Source organism: Equus quagga, chromosome 9 (assembly GCF_021613505.1).
Source record: "Equus quagga isolate Etosha38 chromosome 9, UCLA_HA_Equagga_1.0, whole genome shotgun sequence".
NCBI classification, from domain to species: Eukaryota; Metazoa; Chordata; class Mammalia; order Perissodactyla; family Equidae; genus Equus; species Equus quagga.
Genome location: NC_060275.1, coordinates 83089599 through 83113940, shown reverse-complemented (window position 1 = coordinate 83113940; position 24342 = coordinate 83089599).

Below are 24342 nucleotides of genomic sequence, written 5' to 3'. Positions count from 1 at the left end.
TCTTTTGTGATAAAATGTTTTTCAGACTAGGTATAATATTATTTCTTTCAAAATGTAGATTAAAGTCCCTGGAAGCAAGTACATTCATTTCTTGGTAAGAAATAAAAGGCACTCAAATAAAAATATTTGGCCATGTATCACTGTAAAGAGTTACCATCACAAAATAATTTTAAAATCCACAAACTAGTGTGTCATGGAAATCCAAGAAACCATGTGAGTGTGTGTGCGTTCCATGAAAGAGTGATGACAGTTTCACATAACTTAAAAATATAAAATTACATAAAGTTTACAAGAAAGAATGTAATTGTATTAAATATTCTTACTAAAAGTACAGAATAAATGTACTCTGAGTATATAAACCCTTCAAAAAGCAGAGCCTGAATGTCTGATAGGAATAAAAGAGAAAGGTCATTTTCTTCTGTCTCAAGCTAGCCTCATGGTCCCCAAATTATACCAAAGTCATCAATTCACTCACGTCGACTGCTCTCCCACAAATCCTACTCATTATGCTATAGCCTACTTTTTCTTCACTGAAGTAGCCTTTTTTGGCTTTTTACCTGAAATTTCTACATGCAATTTAGGACATGATTACATTCATAAGACATAATGTATTTTATATTAAGTCAATTTTATAACAGACGTATTAGTCACATCACCTGAAACATATTGTAACCTCCATGATGGAAGGTGCATGCTCTATTATTCACCATTTCCTATGATACCTACCACTTTATAAGATTCATAACTAATATGCATCACGCAAAATTGATAATTTTAAAAAGTCTAACAATTATAAAAATAAGAAGAAAAACAAAGTTCACCTATCCTTTAAATCTCAATCATTTCAATTTATATCAAATTCAAAATTTAATGATCTAAATTATAATCTCAAGAACTTGTAAAAGACCCTCCAGTTGTTCTTTCAGTAAAATACAAGTATAGGATCTATTTAAGACATATTTTACAAGGTTTTCTCGATGATGTTAAAATGCATCAACGTATTTCAATTCTATACTTTCAAGTTTATCATGAAGGTAGTTCATTTAAAGCTACATTTAAAAAACTTCTACCTTCCAAGGAAAAGGTGACATAATTCACTTTAGAGTATGCAAAAATTTATATAACAAATCTCTGCTATTTATGGAAATGGTCAGTAAAACAAAAAGACAGCAATTAAAAAGCTTTTGTTAATCCTGCTCAAACTTAGAATACATGATTTATTGTTTACATGATTATTTACATGCATAAAGGTCAGTCCTAGAAGAATAGAGAGTGAGGAGATTACATGATTTTTGGAGGATGAGGATAAGCTGGTTGGAACAAGAAGTGATAGAATTTCACTTTCACAGGCTGGAGCCAATAGAGAAAAGTGTCCAAAGGAAAAAAAAAAAAAGAATTCTTCCAGAATTGAAACCAAGGAATTTTTAGCATTAGGACGCTGAGTTACAAACTGTGAATAACACATTGCTGCTTCAAACCTTCAAAAAATTAAGACTCTTGTGACCCCTACGTATACTGGCAGGAAGGGAATGCCAAGTTATGTGGAAATCAAGGGAAATAAACTAAATTCCTTAGGTGGGCCCACACATACACACAAAGAAAGATAAAGCGAAGGAGACGTGAAAGAGATCAAAAGTTCAGGGAGCACATTACTGGAGCCAGAAGCGACACAGAGAGTCTAAGTCTCTTGAATTCATAGATATCTTGAAAAGGGCTTTCGTGAATCAAGAGATAGAAAACTGAAGACAATTTCCTTTAAATCTTAAGAATTTAAGGTTGACCTCAGCTGATATCCAGGGTACAACAAAAAATCGTGAGAATCTATGGAGGGCAAAGCATTGGACAGGAGGTTTTAAACAATGTATAAATTAGAGTCCAGCACAAACTTCTGATCTAGAAAGAAATGCAACATGTACAGAAACCATCATCATGGTGGTAATAAAAAAATAAACATCACAGAAATCCAGGGGAAGAAGTTTTTCTTACTCTCTAAAAATATTTTCAATAAAGTTATGCTTGATTAAACAATAGCAAATGTGTAGCACGTTAAAGGTAAAAAAAAAGGAATCAAAATTACTGTTGGTTGGGGGAAAAAAAAGACGTTTTACACAACTTATTTTCCTAAATAGACATGTTTTTAAGCTTTTTATATCACAAATTAAAATTTAAGGAATGGTTGAACTTAGAAGAAGAACAAAGGTTATTTCCAAAAAACGATGTTATTATCAATAAAAAGTATGTTTTTTTAGGTATTCCCATGTTGGCCACTTATTTTTCTGATGGAATGTATAACCAGCTATGATGTAATAATGATAACAACACTGTTTATTAAATGCTCCTTGGGGTGTTTGACATATTTCACTTCATTTAATCTTTACAGCAGCCTACATGGTACCTAATATTATAATCCCTATTTATAAATATATCAGCTGAGGTCACCTTTTCTTTTAAGGAAACTGAGATAAATAAAAATTAAATAATTTGGCTAGGTTTTCACCCAGCAGACTGATTCTAAGACCTATACTCTTCTATACTCTTAATCATTGTTATTTTTTTGTACAATGGCTAACATAACAACATGTTTAGACATTAAATTAAATTACTCTTTTCTTCTACTATTATTGATGCTGATTATGATGATGACATTGATGATTTAGGAAGGATTTGCTAAATAGCCTGAGAGTAAGTCCAAAGCAAATTACATTTTGGCCATTTATTCAGCCAATACTGATTGCTGTGGTCCAATCACACTATTACAAAGCAAACTGGATTAACTGTACAAATAATGAAAATAATCCATAGTTTCGATGCTAGTCTTAAAGTAGTCATATTTTTATATACTTATGACAATAATATTTATAACGTCATCGAGAAATTGAATATTTAAATTTATTTAAAAATATAATATCCACTAGGAAGAAGCCATATACAACATTACTTAACAAAATAATTATGAACAGAGAAAAAATTTACTGAGATGATTCAATTTACCTTTTGCCTCATATAATATAGGATCTGTATTAATGATCCAATGCTAAGCTGCTAATTTATTACTACATTTTGTAAAATCAAATTGAATACTTTAGCCTTGTGACAGCTAAAACCCATGCTACTTGTGGACTATATTTACTTACTTCATTCTTAATGCTATATTAGGCAAATGCTAAATGTATGCCAACTTTTAGATGAATGTGCAGAAGTTCTCTCATTTTTAATTTCTGGTTTCTAAAGGCAAGGTAGAGGAAACAACCTTTCAAGTGGAACCACCAATTTAAACAAATTAACTGTTAGTATAAAATCTATCAGGAATTGTTCATTGATTGAGTCTGTGCAAAGAACCTACTTGGTTGCCAGTAGTGTCATTTGGAAGGTGAGGTTTCACTTGTTCTGGTCATATATTGCACGTGTGTTGTTTCACCATTGTTACTCTGTGACAGGGTTCTTCTTAACTGCTTAAGGGTTCTAAAAAGGCATGTTATTAGCTTCTTTTTAATTGTCCCCCATTTATTTTGATGATTTGTAAAGTAACTTACAAATTCAGATCCAAAATATATTTTAACTCATTGGAAATCACTTGTGATATTATTGAACTTATAAAATAAATCTATATAATTAAATAATATATATTATTTTCAAGTATTTTATATACTGGTTATCCACATGAAATTTTATTTGAAAAAACTGGGTTCTGCTGATGAAATAACTTTCAAAACAAGAAAGAAAAGTTTTCCATGTACAGGAAAGGAAATAATGTCCTCATTTGAATAAAAAATAATAAAAATTGAAAGAAAAATTGAAATGCCTCAAAGACACTGTAAAAGAAACATGAAAAAACTCATTTCAATTGCTAGAGTATATGTCTTTTTTTCCCAAAACTACTTTTCTACAAAGGATTTGTAGTGTTTACACTGAGCTATAAATTTGGTACCCAAAATTTAATCATGATTTATAGGTCTGAAAATTTATCATAGTTGTCAAAAATACCTCTATTTTGTTGCCTCTTTTAAACTTAAATACCAAGACATCAAAGCATTTACGTTCATCATGCTTATTGCCGTGAAAATTATAATATTGGGTAGAATCTAATTTGACTAAAAGATACTTTATTTCTCTTACAAATTGTTCATTTATTTTCATGCATTGAAAACTAGTTTAGTAGCACTTTTTAATGCTGTTTTCTAATATTTTTATGCAAAACTATATATTTAGTTTCATATTAACTAATGATTTTTAATGCATACATTATGATTTTTACCTCTAAACCGTAAGGATTTTATGAATATCTGAATGTAATACAATTTAGATTAAACACGCTAGACTGCTTTTTGTCCGATGAAACAGTTTGCAATAGACAGGCTTTATGCTGCATTGGGACTCTCCTTGGTTGTTTTGGGTTCTCGTGCACAGCCAGGGACTGACTGAATGCGCTGCGTTCCGTCGTGCTGACCACGGAAATACAAATGTCGAGTGCGCTGAGAGGCCCCAACCTTTTCAGGACTGAAAGAATTTTCTGACTGCTGCATTTCAAAAAGAGATAGCTGAAAGAGAGCAACATCTTTAAAGCTGCTTCTGAGATCGGGGAAGTCCATTTCCCCTCTTCCATCTCTTCTTTTCAAGATCAGGAGACGGAATGTATTTCTCAGATGTTTGGGGAAAAAAAAAATAACAACTGCGACTTTGCCTTAGGAAGTCTAAATTACTTACATGTAACCTCAAAGTCGTTCAGAGTTTCACAATAAAGCCTAGACAGTGCCCGGGAACACTGACGTGGCCGTGCCTGAAGAGAGGGCTCTACTGGGTTTGTTCGCCTCTGCATCTGTTGATACTGCCTGACCTTGAAGTCTCAGGGGTCTCCACCTACCTTTCTTTCTTTTTGGTGTGTTTGGCTCTCTGCCTGTTTATTACAGCGCTCATGCCGCATGAAAAGAAGCCGGCTGGGATGTTTTATCTCTTGTTTGAGCTTGCTTCCATTAAATTAATGGACCCATTCAGCTCACTCTGTCCCCTTTCAGATGCACCCCTGATGAATACATTAAAAAGATCTTACGTCTCAAGATGGTACATCATGGTATTAGCTAGGGCACTCATTTCCCTCGGCCTTCTTTTTCTGTAAATCAAATAATTAATGAGATCTCCACCTCAATAAAGCACTTCATCAATATTTTGTGGCAGGAAAAAATGCCCTCTTTCCTTGTATAGAGCTTTTATCTCCATCCTTGTAGGATTTTTGTGGGCGAATGTAGTAATATTGAAATGACAAAATATTGACAGATTCTTGCAGTTTGTTCTTCTGAGCTGAGAAGGATTAGTTAAAGGCTTTCTACACTGTTCAGCAGAGAAGCAAAGGACAAGCTTGTCAATATGCTGTGGATGTTTTGTATTCAATATTTAAGTTGTAAACATCAAGTGGAACAAATTAGTTTTGCCAGAGTTTGATGTCACTGCGGGGGGTGGTGGGGAGGGCATAAGTTTAATATGGAAAGCACGCATTAATTTACTGTTTCCAAAAAAAGTGAGTAGCTCTCTATATTTAGCTATATTTTATTTTCTTTCTTTATTTTCCTTACATTTTAGGCTACTTTGTCTTTTAACAACAATAGAATCAACTGCTTTCTACCTTTGAGTTTCAATTTGAAAGTGACACTAAATGTATAAGTGACTGTAGTAGCTCCGCTTTCACAGCTGCATGAGAAGGACCGTTTTTGTAGATGGAAGAGGCTACATATTAAATTAGAGGAGAAAAAAATTCTATTTGCTTTGTGCAATGCTCTCTGGCTGAGCTGGCAGCCATTTCTCATTTCTGTGAAGATGGCAACATCATAAAAGTTATGGACATTTCCCTTTCTTGTTCCTTTATACAGCTGCAATCTCAATCAAAGATGCAGGCTTGCTTTCCTAAAGTGTTTAGATTCGCTTTTGGATGAATATCAATAAGCCATATACGATATTTTCTTGAACATCTAACGTCAATCTGGAGAGAGGGAGAGAGAGAAGAGATGAGATAGAGATAGAGGTAGAGATAGAGATAGATAGAGAGAAAGTGAAAGATAGAGATAAGATAGAATTTAAAACTGATTCATATTGCCAGATATTAAACTTAACTCAGTCCATCAAAATCACTACCATCCGAAACTCAATTTGGTAAATGACTGAAGGGAGGGCTTGATGTAGCCCTTATACTTACAGACTATGGATTCAAAAAGCCAATTTTAAAGCAATAGAAGGCCTAAAACATAAACATAAGCACATGCATGGTAGAGGAGAGCAATTAGAGAAAACTATGAAATTTGTTGCTTTCATTAGAATAATTGAATACAGTTAGAGCGGGACTTGGAAAGACTCAAGAAGAAAGGGAAATTTGGGGGAGAAAAAAAAAAATATGCTCCTCTGGAGTTCTACAAAGGATGAGAGTTGTCTTCAGGAAAACTGAGAAGTTGAATAATAAATAATTCTTGCCCATGTGAACAAGGACAATTTCTTTTCATAGCCACTAATGATCGAGTCCTGAGTCCAATATTGATTTATAGTATATATTTAAACTTTATTTCAAAGACTTCTTAGTTAAGATAACACTTATATGTCTACTGCCAGGCAGATGTGGCAAGATTCGTTGCTCCCGATTGCACACAGTGTCCAGCAAATGAAGTGGATACCAAATGCAAGTCTTGCCGTTTATTGGGCTTTCATCAATTAAATTAATACTTATTGAGACTTACAGATAATTCTGCACTCAACCTCACCACAGTCAAAGCCAAACTGATGTGACAAAAAGAGTGTTAGGGAAAAGTAAAAATAGAAAACTCACAGTGGATATTAGAGAAAGTTAAAAGCCACATGCCAGAAACTTAAGAATATTTTTGACAAATATAGTGCATACTGAGTAACACATTGATAAAAGGCATAGACTCTAATTTATAATTTATTCTCCAAATAAAACTGTCAATTTGAGATCAAACTAAAGTGATTGATAAATGCTAGAGGAAGAAAATATGGGCAAACACAAAAATAATTAAAGAAAGCACAATTGGTGGTTAAAACCAACAGTTATCTTATAATTAAGACCAAATACTAAACATAATAATGGACAAAAGACAAATACAAGAAGATGCCATAGTAGTCATGAATTTTCATGAATAAATTAACAAAATATTGAAATATCTACAAGTGTTAGAAATTAAAAGAAACTAAAAAAATCATATATGTAGAAGTTTTAGGACATTTCACTCAGTCTTAACTGATTTTCAAAATTAAATATGGATGCAGATCATCTGAAAATATAATTAAGTTTGGTTTAACAACTATATAAAATATACATTGTACCCTAAATATAACAGCCTCATGGAAAAGTACGTGAACAATTGACCATATATTAACCTAAAAGAAAAATATTGATAAATTTTGAAGAGGAAACATGATGTTTATGCCATTGTACCACTATATAGTAGAACTTGAATGCCAAAGTCACAATTGAAACATTAAAAGAAATTACTCACAAATTCTTCAAGATTTTTTGAACATTACCTTCTTCTAAAAACAAAACAATACCAATAGAAAACTTCTTGGATCAAAATTTTTTAAAAAATGTTTAGGGATTACTACATTGCACCCCAAACCAGCTCATGTCCACAGATCCTGTAGTTTTAATTAAGTCAGGGTTTTATACAAATAGTTTATTAAATATTGAGTAGATAAAAATTGTTCATAGGGGCCAGCCCCATGGCATGGAGGTTGAGTTTTCACGCACTCCACATCACTGGCCCAGGGTTCAGATCCCAGGTTCAGATCCCAGGCGCAGACCTAGCATTGCTTGTCTAGCCATGCTGTGGCAGCATCCCACATAAAGCAGAGGAAGATTGGCACAGATGTTAGCTCAGTGACAATCTTCCTCACACACACACACACACACACACACAAATTGTTTCTGAAATATGTGTAAAGACTAACAATACAGTAAAACACATCAATTTAAGGGAGAAAATTAACTTGACATGTGAAGTCCCTTGTGTACACTTCCCATATCCTTGATCTAGTTTCTTCTCCTGTTCTCTCCTGTTAACAACTATATTAAATCTTTTGTTTATCATTCCCTGACTTTTCTGAATATTTTTAACCACAATAGTGATATTCTAAAGAACATATTTAGTTGTCTATATATTGAACATTATATCAATGGAATCATATGAAATTCCTGACTTGCCCTTTTCACTTTTCATCATGTTCTGGTTGTGTTTGGCTGAAGTGAATTTATTTTTTGCTGCTGCACAGTAATCCATGCCAGAGTTGATATATTTATTCTTCTGTTGATGGCTATTTGGATCGTGTCCTAACACTTGCGTTTGCAACAGTGCTGCTACGAAGTTGGTAGAGGTAAAAAAATTGTTCTACTAGGGTATTACCTCAGAATTCCAGTCAAAGAGAAGACAATGTTTAATTTCCCTTACTGTGACTTTTTTAAGTGCTTCCCGATATTAGGGTCGCCCTTTCCAAACAGAAATGAGTGTATTTAAATACCATTAAAATTCCTTATTTCATGTTTCCCCAACTGATATATGCCCACAAGCCTGAAATGTTCTCTCAATTTTATATGTTAAATAAAACTTTTTTCTATTTATAAAATAACATATGCTCAAAGTAAAAAATACTGAAGTCTATAGAAAAGTATAAAAATTAAAAATGTTAACCCACATATATAAATATGTGCAAATGTGGTATATACAAATGTACATATAAATAAATGAACATATATTAATTACTGGAAGTGTAATGACTGGGTCAAACCTTTATTAATGGCAAATACCCCTGGCTGCTCTGTATTAGTTTCAGACTGCTGCTGTAACAAATTAATGCAGAGAGTGGTTTAAAACAACACACGTGTTACTTATAGTTCTGAACGTCAGAAGTCTGAAATGGGTCAGCAAGGCTACATTCCTTTCTGAAGGTTCTAGGAGAGTTTGTTTCTTTGCTTTTTCCAGTTTCTAAAGGCTGCCTATATTACTTGGCTTCTAGCCCCATCTTTCACCTTCCAAGCAAGCAGTATAACATCTTTCAATTGCTCTTTTTCTCTCTGACCCTCCTGCCTCTCTCCTCTGACTCATGATTACACAGTTCCTCCTGAGATAATCTCCTCAAGCTTCTTCAATTATTCACATCTGAAAATCTCTTTTACTCTGTAAAGTAACATTCACTGCATCCAAGATTAGGGCATGGACATCATTGGGAGACCATAACTCAGACTACTGCAGGTACTTTCTGAGCAATCCTGTGTCTGGTTAGGCTGTAAAGAGGAAGATCAATCGTGATCAAAAACTCAAAAGAGAATCTCTTCTTTAAAGGATTCTGTGCACTTATAGTTAATAAAGCAGACAAGTAAAACTTGTCCCCATACTTGGTCAAATTTACAAAGCAAATATTTTCATCTTTTGCTACCTACATCAGCTCAGAGTCAATGTAAGTTTTTATGCTGTAGGAGGCTAAATGATTCATTTTTAAAGCAAAAGAGAAATATTGTCTCTGTTAGGATGTCAAAAGGTAGCTTATCTGATGTATTAATAAACAAAGTCAAATGGTCTTCTTCTACATATTTACCCATCCCAGAGTCAATCACTTAGCTGAATTTATTATAACTGCTAGGGCTTAGTTAAGAAGACATTTAATTACAAGTCACATAATTATCACAATGTTTACTTAAATGGGATAATGAAATATATCTTGCATAAATATTAGTCTAAATATGGACAGCTGCAGCAGAAAAGGATAAAATTATGCTAGCAAAATATTCTGTAATTAGATAAAAGGGTTTTGAATATTTTAATAAAAAAATTCAGAAGAAATAACTTGAAAATAAATCACTGATAAAATATGGGCAATGAGGAATGGCCAGGGTGGAAGACCCTGGAGTCCCTGGAAATGCTCGACAATGTACTGAAACCTGATTCTTATTTAAAAACTTGTTAAAAGACAGCAGTGACTCACTTCTCCTGGCTCTTCTCCTCTAAATAAATCTAAATGTCGTGGAAGTAATTCAACAGACAATCATAAATGGACTCAGAATTCTGAAAGGTACAAGGAAAAAGGGAGACTCACAGCCCTGAGTTCCCTTGGTTTTCTTTTTATCTCCCGTAGATCCCCAACTGAGCACCAGATAGGCCTGTAATCTGGACCAATAGGTGTAGATTAAAAATAAGAAATAAACAAAAAATCCTTCTCTCTTCGGTCAAAGGACCAGTATAGATACAGGCCAGCAGAGACCTAGCTAGGAGACCCACTCTGTGATCCCTACCCTGGGCACAGAGGGTCCAGTAGACCACAGCAGCAGCAGCAGCAGAAGAGCCAGGGCAGAAACCCATCCCTTGCCCCAAATCCGGGCCAGTGACAGCCCTGGTCCACTGCAGCAGGAGCAGAAACAGAATAGAGACCTACTTCCTGTTCTATGTCTAAGACCTTGCTGCTTGATTCCGTCCCAGCAGCAGAGTCTACAGATACACGCCCTGCCACACATCTGAAGACCAGCAGGCCTGATCTGTAGGAACCCACACAAGCAGCCTGGGCATCTCCTAGCCCTCCATCTTTGACTTGAATGACACTGAACTTCTTGAGATTTTGACTTTTTAAAATAAAGTTAGGTATAGTTAGGAAACACTTAGTTCTGGCAAAGAGGAAGTTCATAGTCTTTTAAGATAGAAGAGAAAGACTAAAATATTTACATAGAAAAATCATATCAAGTGCAAAATGAAGTTAGATCTAATTAAATCATAATCCTTATTTCCAATAGTATTTAGAATCAAGACATGTTGCGTTAAATTAGACAATGTTGTCTTTGGAATAGGTGATGTATGAGAGAATTGAAAGTCTTACTAAATCCTCAGAGAAAGGGAGAAAGTTGGATTTCTCATTCTTAAAGTGCAACTACTCTAAATCAGTGAAGGGAAAGATCCATTTGTTACCTAGACATGAATTTCATTTAGTCCTAAGGAAATTAATTAGAAGAAAGGATACATACATAAGCCTGTTTTTAACCAGCATTGTAGCACCTACTTTGAACAAATAGAAATAACCAGCTTGAGCTAGATTCTCTTATTTTCAAGCCAGCACTGAAATTGATGCAGAGGATATAAAGAACTGTAGTGCATAAGTATTAGGATAGAAGGAAAAAGACATATTACTCAAAGAGAAAAGGAAGAGCTGCCAGGAATCTTTGTGCAGTTTGTGTACTACACAAGGGACCTCGATGAAAGGACATGTGGGGATAAAATTTAGTCCGTAATCCACATGTCACACCTTGCGTCCTGGTACAGGTCTACACCTACCAAGAAGAAAGGGAAACATTCCCACACATTGCAATGTCACTGTTCACCAAACCAAGCGCCTGCAGTCTGCATCTACCAGAGGGAAGCCATGTTCTTTTCTCAAAGGCACCAAATAGACTAGTGATGGACCTGGAAAAATTACACAAAATAAACACTCAGGACATGACTAAAAACACATCAAAAAGAAAATATCAATCCTCAGACTGGTATTTCAGCCACAGCATTTAGGAAAATGAGAGTCATTCAAAAAAACATTGGCGGTGACCATGCAAGCCTTATCTACGACAACCCTTAAGAAAGATTTGCCTACCGACGTGGAATCTTTTCAGTCTTAACTCTTCCCATGGGTGCTCTGAGCCTAATGCCATTAACCATTAAATTCATTAAACATCGTTTATTCTGACAAAATATTTCACAAGCACCATTTTAATTCTGTTGTATCTGCACTCGCATTGATCATCCGTAGCCGTTCTTTTGGCCCACTTTTCTGTGTAGAAGGAATTCTTGGTTGTTTGGACACAACTACAGGCATGGGCTTTTGCTGTGCTAAAGGCCAGAGGTTCAACATGGAGAGTCAAGGAAGGCTATCTTAATTATGGTGAGAAAAATTATGGAGTTGCTTATGGCTGAAAATAATATGAGAGAAGTAGAAATAGGGGACGAGAACTTTTAAAAAGGGGACAGTGAGTACATGATGGAATTTTAACTCAGAAAAACCTGAGAAAATAGAAGATCCTGGTTTTTTTTTAACCAGGTTCTCTGAGGAGTTTTGGGATATGGATGGGTGAAAAATATCCTCAATGATATTCTTTTCACCAGAAAATAGTATTCTTTGGATCCTCGAGAGAATTGGATATAGAATTGTAAAACTTTTTGAAAGATAATTTTTCCGATAATCTTTCTATTGAGGTATAATTCACAGAAATGCATAGATTTTTAAGAGTACAGTTTAAGTTTTGACAAATGTATACACCCATGTAACTACTACCCAAACCCAGATATAGAAAATCTCCATTCATCCAAGATATTTTCATTATGACCAATTCCTGTCAACTCCTACAGAACTGACCAGAGTTCTGATTTGTATAAGTATAATTTAGTTTTGCCTTTCCCAGAAATTTATATGAAGGGAATTATATAGTAGGTACAGTTTTGTGTCTGGCCTTTTTTTTTTCTCATCCAGGTTGTTGCTTATATCAGTAATTCATATTTTCTAATAGACATTGGATTATATGAATATACTATTTCCAATTTGGGGCTAATAGAATAAAACTGCTATAAATTTTCTTATACAAGTCTTTTGGTGGCTCTATATTTTCCTTTCTCTTGGGGAAAATACCTAAGAGTGGAATTGCTGCGTCATGGAGTAGCATTAAATTTAATTTTGTAAAGATACGCCAAGTAATTCACATTACTGCTAAACATTTTACATCACCACCAACTATGTATGAAAGACCCAGAGTTCCTCCTCGTCCTTGCCAAGGCTTAGATTTGCCAATCCTTTAAATTCTAACCATTTTAGTGGATGTATAATGATATCTCAAAATTTTAATTTGCATTTCGCTGATGATAAATGATGATGACACCACTCTTTTCTGTGTTTAATTGTCATTACTATATCTTATTTTGGACGGTAGCTGTTTAAAGTTTTGCCCATTTTTATATTGAGATTTTAACTTTTTGTTATAGATTTGTAGGAGTTATTTATCTATTTTGGACGCAAACCTTTGTCAGATGTATGTGTTGAGTACATTTTCTCACAGTCTTGTGGCTTGACTTTTCATTTTCTTAACGGTCTGTTAGTGAACAGAAATTTTTAATTTTGAGTAAGGCCAATTTATTACCTACTTTATTTTTTTCTTTTGCTTTTTATGTCCCATTTGATATATTTTTTCCCTACAATATGTAGCAAGGATCTTCTTCTATATAAAAAACTTTAAATTTTTCCTTTTAGGTTTAGGTCCATGATTCAACTCAAACTACTTTTTGAATATTTACCTTGATGTCTTTTTGAAAATCAGTTGATTATATATGTTTAGGTGTATTTCTGGATACTCTATCTTCCATTGATCTATTTTTCTATCCTTACGCCAATACTATGGTGTTTTGATTACTGTAGTGATATAGTAAATCCTAAAATCAGATTGTGTATGTCTTCTAAATTTGTTCCTTATAAGGATATGTTTTGGTTCTTAGAGGTTCTTTTAGCTTTTCTATAAATCTATACAAATTAGAAATTTATCTTGTCCGCTTCTGCAAAAATAAAAGACAACTGGAATTTTGACTCAGGTTATTCTGAATGTATACATCAATTTGAGGAAAATTAACATCTTAACAATATTGAATCTCCCAATATGTTAGCGTTACATATCTCTCCATTTATTTGGGACTTTTTTTTTTGCGGTAACATTGATACAGAACTATATAAATTGCAGGTGTACATCATTATACATTTTGATTTCCGTGTAGATTACATGATGCTCACCATCCAAAGACTGCACTCCATCACCACACACGTGTGCCTAATCACCCTTTCACCCTGCTTCCTTCCCCCTTCCTCTCTGGTAACCACCAGTCTAATCTCTGTTTCTATGCATTTTTTGGTCATAGTTTTTATCTTCTACTTATGCATGAGATCATGTAGTATTTGACTTTCTCCCTCTAACTTATTTCACTCAGCATAATACCCTCAAAGTCTATCCATGTTGTCCCAAATGGCCAGATTTCATCATTTCTTATGGCTGAATAGTATTCCATTGTGTGTGTGTGTGTATATATATATATATATATATATACATCTTCTTTATCCATTCCTTCCTTTATGAGCACCTCCCATCTTTAATAGTTTTCACTGTAGAGGTCCTGCACATAATTTGTCAAATCAACTCTTAAGTATTTCATGTTTTTGATACTATTGTAAATAGTATTGTAAATACTATTGTAATGATATTTTAAATTCATCTTTCAATTGTATGTTGCTAATATGTAGAATGTAGTCAGTAATTCTATGCTGTCCACAATCCTTTCACTTTCCTAAATAAGTTTATCAATTTCAGTAGTTGTTGTTCTGATTGTTTTGTAGGTTTATTAGCATTTTCTATGTTAATGAAAAGAGGTTAACGATCTCCTTTCCTATTTTTAGGCTTTTTCTTTTCCTTGCCTTGCAGATCTGGCCAGTATGTCCAATACAGTGTGGAAGATGAGTGATAAGATCAAACATTCTTACCTTCTTTCTAATCTCAGTATGAGGTTAGCTCTAGGTTTTTACAGATGCACTTTATTACCTTAAGTTCCCTTCTACTAATTTGCTGGGAATTATTATTATTATGGATAAGTGTTAAATTCCATCAAACTTTTTTTGGGATCTTTTGAGATGATCATTTTTTTTCAGGTAATCAATTAATTTGTTAATTTTTACTAATTAATTTTTCACAAGATAAATCAAACTTGCATTTATAGAATAGAATAAACTCACTTGCCAGGAGTTATTATCCTTTATTTATATTGCCAGATATGATATGCAAATATTTTAAGTATTTTTTGTATCTGTGTTCATGAAGGATATTATCTGTAATTTTCCCTTCTTGTCAATTTCCAGTCAGGTTTTGGTATCAAGGTTTTGCTGCTCTCATAAAGCAGTTAGAGAATGTTCTCTTTTCTATTATTTTCTAAAAGAGTTTGTGTAAGATTGGCATTATTTCCTTCATAAATATTTAAGAAACATCCCCAGTCAAATAATCTGGGGCTAAAGATTTTTGATTGGTAGGATTTTAATTACAAATTCAATTTTATTCGTAGATAGAAGACCATTAAGATTTTGTGTTTACATCGATAAGGAAATTAGTGGTTACCAGAGGGGAAAGGTGCGAGGGGAAGGTGAAAAGAGTAAAGGGGCACATATGTATGGTGATAGATAAAATTTAGACTATTGGTCGTGAGCATGATGCAGTCTATACAGAAACTGATACATAGTAATGTAAACCTGAATTTACACAATGTTATAGGTTACTCAATAAAATAATTGAAAAAAGAGTTTGTATTTCATCTCATGTGAGTTTTGATAATTTTAGTCTTTCAAGAAATTTGTCCATTTCATCTGTTGTCAAATTATTGGTATAATGCTGTTTATTATATTCCCCTATTTAATATCATTAAAATCGTTAGTGTTATTTTTTCTTCTATTCCTGATATGGTACTGTGTATTTTCTTTCTTTGTTTTTTTATCAGTCCAACTAAGGAGTTATCAATTTTGTTAATCTACTAAGAATCAACATATAGCTCATTGATTTTATCCATAGTTTTTTGTTTCATGTTTTAAGAATTTATAATCCTGCCCTTATTATTTGCTTTCTTCAACCTACTGTTTTAAATTTGCATTTCTTTTATTTATTTTTTGGTCTCCAAGGTGAATGGTCACATAATTTATTTGAAATCTTTCTTCCTTTCTTTTCTTTTTTTTTTTTTTTGAGGAAGATTAGCCCTGAGCTAACTACTGCCAGTCCTCCTCTTTTTCTCTGAGGAAGCCTGGCCCTGAGCTAACATCCCTGCCTATCTTTCTCTACTTTCTATGTGGGACGCCTACCACAGCATGGTGTACCAAGCAGTGCCATGTCCGCACCCGGGATCTGAACCAGTGAACCCCGGCCACCAAGAAGCAGAACGTGCGAACTTAACCTCTGCGCCACCAGGCGGCCCCTCTTTCTTCCTTTCTAGTAAAAGCGTTTAAATAAACAAGATTCTCTCTAAGAAAAATGTTTGGTGCATCACAGAAATTTATAAATGTTGGAATTTCATTATCTTTCATTTTGAAATGTTGTCTAATTGCCTTTATGAATTCTGGCCTTTCATATGTGTTATATGGAAATACGTTGTTTGTTTTTCAAATATTTGAGGTTTCCCAGGTGTTTTAGGTATAGTTTTCTAGTTAAATTCCATTGTAGTCTTAGAAAATCTCTCCTCTCTCTATTGTAATAAAGAATAATAATTAGATAGATAGATGTGCATAGATATATATAGATATATATGTATACATATATGTACACATACATATAACATACTTAGTTTTTTTGAAGACGAAGATAAGACTTTATGAACACCAAAATGATTAACCACCATACTGTGACTAAGTTTATTTTAATTTAACAGTTAATATAAAAATCCTCAAATAAGATAAAACAAGTAAATATACATACAGATAAGTATGCATATGTATGCATATTCATTACATATATACTTATAGACATATATATATTATACTATATATCCGGCATAGTGTATATATATACATATCTGTCCATATAGTGTATATATATATATATATCTGTCCATATGCTTCAGTATGCTGTATATACACTCATGTATAAAAATATCTATATATGATATATACATATATATTCACTTATATATGTATATGAATATATGCTTTATCTATACCTATATCTACATCTATTTATCTACCTACCTACATACTATAAAGGCACAGTATGTGGTCTTTTTTTTTTTAAGATTTTATTTTTTTCCTTTTTCTCCCCAAAGCCCCCCCAGTACATAGTTGTATATTCTTAGTTGTGGGTCCTTCTAGTTGTGGCATGTGGGACGCTGCCTCAGAGTGGCTTAGACAGGCAGTACCATGTCCGCACCCAGGATTCGAACCAACAAAACACTGGGCTGCCTGCAGCAGAGCATGCAAACTTAACCACTCAGCCACGGGGACGGCCCCAGTGTGTGGTCTATCTTGATGAATGAATATTCTGATGATATTGGGTAGAGTGCTCTATAAATAGTAATTGTGCTAATTATGTCAAGTTGTTGGAGAATATTGTTTAACTTTTCTATGTATTTACTTATTATTTGTTGTTTCACCAATTGCTGGAAAAAGAGTGTTAATGTCTTGACCATAATTGTAGATTTGTCTATACCTTTCATCCTCTCAAGGTGCTTTAAATATTTTTGAAGCTCTATCATTTGGTACATGCTCATGTAGGATTATTTTGTTTTTTTTTTTAAAGATTTTATTTTTTCCTTTTTCTCCCCAAAGCCCCCCGGTACATAGTTGTATATTCTTCATTGTGGGTCCTTCTAGTTGTGGCATGTGGGATGCTGCCTCAGCGTGGTTTGATGAGCAGTGCCATGTCCGCGCCCAGGATTCGAACCAACGAAACACTGGGCCACCTGCAGCGGAGCGCGCGGACTTAACCACTCAGCCACGGGGCCAGCCCCAGATTATTTTGTTTTTTGATGAGCTCATGGTCTTTCTATCATTATGAAATGACACTACCTCTGGTAAAGTCTACTTTCTTTGATGTTTTGTGTCCACACAGTGTTTGTATGCTTAATATTTCTTTTGGTTTACTTTTACATCCTCTGCTTTTTCACTGGAATATTTCATCCTGTTGTGTTTAATGTGCTTATTTGATATGGTTGAGTTTAAGCTTACTACTTTGCTGTTTGTTTTTTGTCTCTATTTTTGTGAGTTTGTTTCTCTTTCTTCTCTATTTTCTTTTGGGTTAACTATTTTACTAGTTCATTCTATCACTTTTAATAGATTTTTAGCTGACTTTTTTGCATTTTTAATGCTTGCTCTAGTGATTATATTATATATCCTCCACTCAGCACAGTCTACTATAAATTCATTTTATGCCACCATAAAACCATAATTCATTTTATACTCTCTCCCAAACTTTATGCTATATGTCCATACATTTTATAAACCCCACAATCCATTTTTATCTTTATTTTAAACAGCGAATGAATCTTTAGATAATTTAAGAAAAGAAAGAAAAATTTATATTTACCCATAGGTCTACCATTTCCAGGGCGTCTCATGTCTTCTTTTGGATTTGAACACTGGATCACTCCTCTTCAGCCTGAAGATTTTCTTTTTGCATTTCTCTTATGTGGGTCTTCTGGCAGCATATTTTCTCAGCTTTTGTTTATCTTAATATATCTTTATTTCACTTTCATTTTTGAAGAATATTTTGTCTGGATCTAGAACGATGGATTGACAGTTAGTAAGTTAGTTCTCCTCCAAGCATTTTAAAGGTGTCAAGATGCCATTTTATTTTCTCTAGTCTTCTTTGTGTCTGACATGAAGTCAATTATCATTTTTATTGTTTTTCCCTGGGTGTTTTTAAAACTTTTTGGTTGACTTCTGTCTTTTTAGCTACTTGACTGTGATGTATCTATGTGTATTTTCTCTTGAATTTCTTTTGCTTGGGATTTGCTGAACTGCTTGAATTTATGGGTGGATATTTTTATATTTGGGAAAGTTTTGGCTAATATTTCTTCAAATAGTTTTTTCTGATTCTTTCTTTCTGTTCCTCCTAGAACTCCAAATAAAACACGGATTAGGTCACTTAATGGTGTCCCACAGGTTTGGAAAAAAAAATGATTTTTTTCTTCATTTGCTTTAGTCTGGATAATCTTTTTGAGATCTCTTTCAATTCTTATCCTTTTTTTCTATGTTGTCCAATCTTGTGCTAATTACACTCAATGAATTTTGATTTCAGATATTATATCGTTCAGGTCTTGAATTTTTCCTCTGGCTTTATTATTAAAGTGTTTTTATGTAGTCTGAATTTTCCCATCTCTTCACCATTTATATTAATTGTTTTCTGTAGATTCTTTAACATATCTATAATGGTTATTTTAAGTCCTTTTCTACTAATTCCAACATGTCATCTCTAGACCTATTTCTATTGACTAATTTTTCTCTTCATCATGGGCCATACTTTGGGGCTTCCTTACATGATAAGTATAGAAATAGACATATAATTATTATTATTTTATACGGGACATTTGATTATATACTGAATAGGATTGAGTTTTATTCTACTAGCAATTAAATTACTGTTGGTCACTTTGATCTTTTAGAAGGTTTGGTGTCTTCAGGGCATCTCTTGGTATTTTCTCTTAACACTGGGAATTAAGGTTCTTAATCATAAAATATTATGCTTCTGGAATTTCAGTGGGTAAGCTCAGATATTTAGCAAGGCTATCTATCTTGACATAATCTGAAACCCAAACTCATATTCCCAAGCACTGGGCAGTTCTTCAAATTTGTGTTCGGTCTGTCGTCTTTCTCACTGTTGCTTTCACCTGTGAAACTCACTCTATATCTGTATGATTCAGGAGCCAAATAATTTGCAAGTGTTTGTTTATATGTTTGAGTACCTTCTTTCTCTGTATATTTTTCCTTTTCAGGATTCCTACCCTAATTTTATTAGCTCTAGAAGTCCAAAATTCTGACTTATGACTCTTTATCTCATAAAAAACCTATTTCTGTTTGAGTTTAATTCTCCATGTAAGGAAACAACTGACAATGCCTGTGCTAGAGAAGCTAAATAAATGTGGAATTTACTCAGCATGTTCATCTTCTTTCAAAGACTTTGTTCTTTCTTGTTTCTGTCTTCCATTGGTTGCTCTCTAGCACCTTAAAAGAGAGATTTTTTTTTCTGAGGAAGATTCACCCTGAGCTAACATCTGTACCAATCTTCCTCTACTTTGTATGTGGGTTACTGCCACAACAGGGCTGCCAATGAGTGTTGTATATACACACCTGGGAACTGAACCCAGGCTGCCAAAGTGGAGTGTGCCAAACTTAGCTATCAGCCCCTGGGGTGGGCCCCAAAGAGAGATTTATTTTTTCAGAAATATTTGTCCAGACTTCATAATTGTTATCAATAGGAGGGTTGGTCTGATATAAGCCAATTCACCATTCCCACAAGTGGAAATTCTAAAATTATTTTAAATACTTTTAAATAATAAACTTGTGCATTTTTAATACAACCCATATTTGCATAGTATATGAGATGGTCTGCTTTTGTGTAGGGTACATTTTACAAGTCACTATTCAGAATTTTGCATCTAATACATAACATTCAATTGATCTGTAGAAAATTTTCTTACCCCGTGAACAAACCAAGAGCACACTCTCACATGATCAAATGAATGCTAAGTTTATGGTGCAACAGAGATGCAGTTGGGGAAATACAAGCATTATGGCTCTTATAATAGCGTTTCAAAGTCAGAAATAAACTGTGGAGACTTCTTTGTGTTCAAAATTATATTTTGGGGAAAATGCTCTGTTCAAAATAGACTATGCTATGTGAAGTATTAAATTTATGCAGAGTTATATGAATTCACATAATTGGGAAAACATGTTAATTTCTTATAAAATTTTAAATTAGCAGTTAATTTTACCTCACCTCCTTTGTCTCCCACTTTCTTAAGAAAAGTAAACAGGTAATAGTCATGCTCAGTCTACTTTAAGGCATTTTACTCATCTTTCCTGGATAATTGTAGAACTGCTGGAAAATAGATTGTCACCAGGAAACAATAGATTGTGCAACTTTTACACCTACCTATAGGTAAAGTCACATTGTACCTTGTTACAAGACCTACTAAAATTCATAAAGAACACTTTCATGGATGAAAAGAAAAAACTTTGTATCGGTTGGAAAATACTATTGAAATGCTTAAAGAAGGAGGTCTCAGAATATGTGAAAGAATAAGTGAAACTCTGTATTTCTAGCAATAGGATATATATTATTTACTCAAATTCCCAAGGACTTCTGTTTCTTTGATGGACAGTTTGACCACCCAGAAAGAGTGTGCTTCATGGTGGAATGTTTCTGGCATCCTTATATCGTCTTCACAACTGCATTTCATGATGAAAAATATTGTTCTATGGGCTTCATGCTTCAAGGATTTTGTAGCAGGTCAGCTATAATGATGGGACACTGTTTTGAGAACTACAACAAAAGCAAAATAACAACAACAATAACAACAACAAAAAGATTCAGACAAGTAAGAGCTGGATAGCCAGTAATTTTTTTATGAGGCTAAGAAGTCTCCAGCAGCAGAGGGGACACATATTTCAAATATTACTGAAGTCAGTTAGAGAGGAGGAAAAGAAAGATGCCCTCGTGGAGACACTCAGAGAGTGAGATATCAGAAGAAATCATGGACTTGCAATGTCCAAATACTCAGGGCCCCAAAATGAATTCAGACCCAACTCACTCTCCTTATATAGAATCAGCAATCAAGGTTGGAATAGGCAGGAATAAATGCTGTTTCTCAAAGTCAAACAGAAGATAAGCTCAGAACCAATTTGAGTTGGAGATTCACACCGATTTGTTTGTTTCTATGGAGGGACAATATAGATCATAAAGGAATTGTTTCAGCTAATGGGATGCTAATATCTTAATCTTTCACAGAATCCTCAGATAAGTAAGAATGATCGAGTGACAAACTGGGACTTCTTAGGAATCTTGTGGGTTAGAATGAAGAGGTCCCTGCTTTATTCAGTTGTAAAAAGAGGGATGATTAGTAGCCAACTTCATCCATGATCAAAGGATCCCATTTCATTCTTTTTATCTTTCCTTGTAGAATAGTCAGCTTTAGTGAGTTTTGGAAATATTAAACCCAGCTTCAGATATGTTTGCTGCTCTAAGAGTTCAAATTCCCCAACGTCTGTTTTTGCTGGATTGCACAATGATAGAAACCAGCAAGATGAATTGCACACTTTCCCCATTCGTATCTGGGAGGAAATCAACTCCATCCTGAAGGAGAGGAGAAGGGAAAAGAGGAGAAGGAGGGCAAGGAAGAAGAGGAGGAGCAGGGTTGAAGAAGCAGAAAGAGAAGAAGGAGCAGCTTGACTGTGAGTGGAGGTTCTCTGATTTGCAGAAGACAGTGTAGTTGGCATGACACTTATGTTTCTTATTGTAAATTAGTACATTGCAAATAAGTCTCCACTTCCATGAGATTTTTATTTATTAAGATATTATTAGGACCTTATCATCTCTGGGCAGTATTAACTGCTAAGTTTGTCATAGAAGAGACCACATTTATATAGAAGCATAAAACTTTACTATAGGAATAGTAGTATAATAAGAATACCATGCTTCATATGCTTTGTATGAGGCATTGACTGTACCAAACTACTTTAATCAAACTATCTCACTAATAAAAATACAAACACGATTAATCTATGAGGTAAATATCATTATTGTACTCCTTTTGTACAAGGAAAAATTATATTAATTTTACTTATTTTCCTGTCATTACTCAATAACCCATATAATATTGTTATTGCTACTATGGTCTACCATATTTTCCCGAACAGATTGGGGATTTAAATCCCATTGTTGATAGACCTTCAAAATCCTGGTGATTCTCACATTTCCCTAAGCAAGAAAAACCTGCTATCAAACTTCACTCATGAATCATCATCAAGGTAATCTAATACCTGCATTGGCTGAAGACCTTTAGGCAAGTCTTTTCATTTGTATTTGATATAAACTCCAATTTTTTAATTTAAAAAATGCAATATAGAATGTCAAATGCCTGACAGCAATTCAATTGCTTTGTTTATAATAGTGAAAACTGACATAGTTACATAAGGGAAGACTTCTGAAAGAAAGGGATAGTTAAACTGAAAGGACTTGCAAGATGGTGGGGGTCAGAAAGCAAAACCAAGATTTCAGAGATTTTTTTTTACCGTTTGGAATTATAGACTTTCCTCCATTCTGATTGTCTTATCCCCAGCAACAAAGAGTTATAACTTTTACTGGGTGAATGTGAGGCCGTTGTGGTATGCCTGCATTTTACATGTAGACACCATCCACAGAGGGAATGACAGGGTGGTCATGAGGGAGACCTCTCAGGTAATTCAGCCTGAATTCAATGTCGGTTTTGCTGCTAAAAGCTACACTACTCTGGACAGATTGCATAGCTTCTTTAAGTCCTCATTTCTCGGTCACGTGCCTATATCACAGTGCTGTTTTGGATTTAAGCACATGATACATAATAAGTATTCAATAAGTATTGGCTACATTTACTAGTGGCTTCAGCTCTTCCATTTCAATGGGCACGTGCTATAAATCAGGAAGATTCATTTCGCAGTTTGAATTTTTGCTGTTAGATAAAATAATCGTACCTGACTATTTTAAAAGGTCGAGATGAGGAACTTCACCTTATTTTATTTAGAATAAGGTGTATGAGAATGATTTAAAAATGCAAAAACATAAAAATATAAGGAATTTTAAATGATATGTTGTCTTCTTGTTATGGGTCTCTCTGATTATGTTACATGTGAGTCTGGTTCCCTGAACGTCCTTGAGGGCTAGGTGAGCCTCACACTCTTCTTGGAGGCTTCTGGTATACTTCTCACAGTGGTAGCACAGAGAGACACCCAATAAGCACTTCTTGTAGCCTTTCTTGATTATAGCAGCCAGACAGTGGTCCTCCTTCCAAATTCATAGGCCATTTTTGTACATGTTTTTATCTATTAATGCACAATTCTTTGCCTTTTAATTATTTGCGCACTTGTTTTATTTTACCCTAAACACTGTAAACTTCTGAAATGAATTAATATATTTGAACACTTAGAACAATAGAGGGCATGAAGTAAGCACTATAGAAGGGTTTGCTGTTATAATAATAACTACTGTAATTTTGTTATTATAATTAGTTATCCTTTACCAGCTGGGGACTACGTGTACCACTCAGCACCTAGCCAAGTCCTTAATTGTAAAAATGATATTATTATAAACTGAGCATTCTGGATTTAACAAATAAAAAGAAATATAGCTGTTTTCTTAGATGTGTTCATTAATTATTATTTGGGAGTTGAATGGAATTTAGCAAATTCCTATGGGAAAGTGAATACAGTGGACTTCAGGTGGGGGGCGAGGCAGAGAAAAGGTGAAGAAATCACCTCAGTTGGAACATCACATGACATTAACTTCATGCATAATCACATGAGAGCAAGGAATGGTATTACAACCAATTTCAATTTACGGAATCAAAAGCATGACTAGAGGTCATCTGCCTAATCCTTGAGAATAGCCGCCTTAAAAAGAGAGATGTCTGGGTAATAAAATGCCCATTATCTGCTTCTACCCACAGGTAACCTGCTTTTACCCTTCGACCCAAGAATCTGCCATGCAGAAATATCTGTGAGAGGGAATGCTTCTGAAAATGACATATTAGTGCCAGTGAATCAGCACATCCAGCAGTGAGATGTCATTTCTGT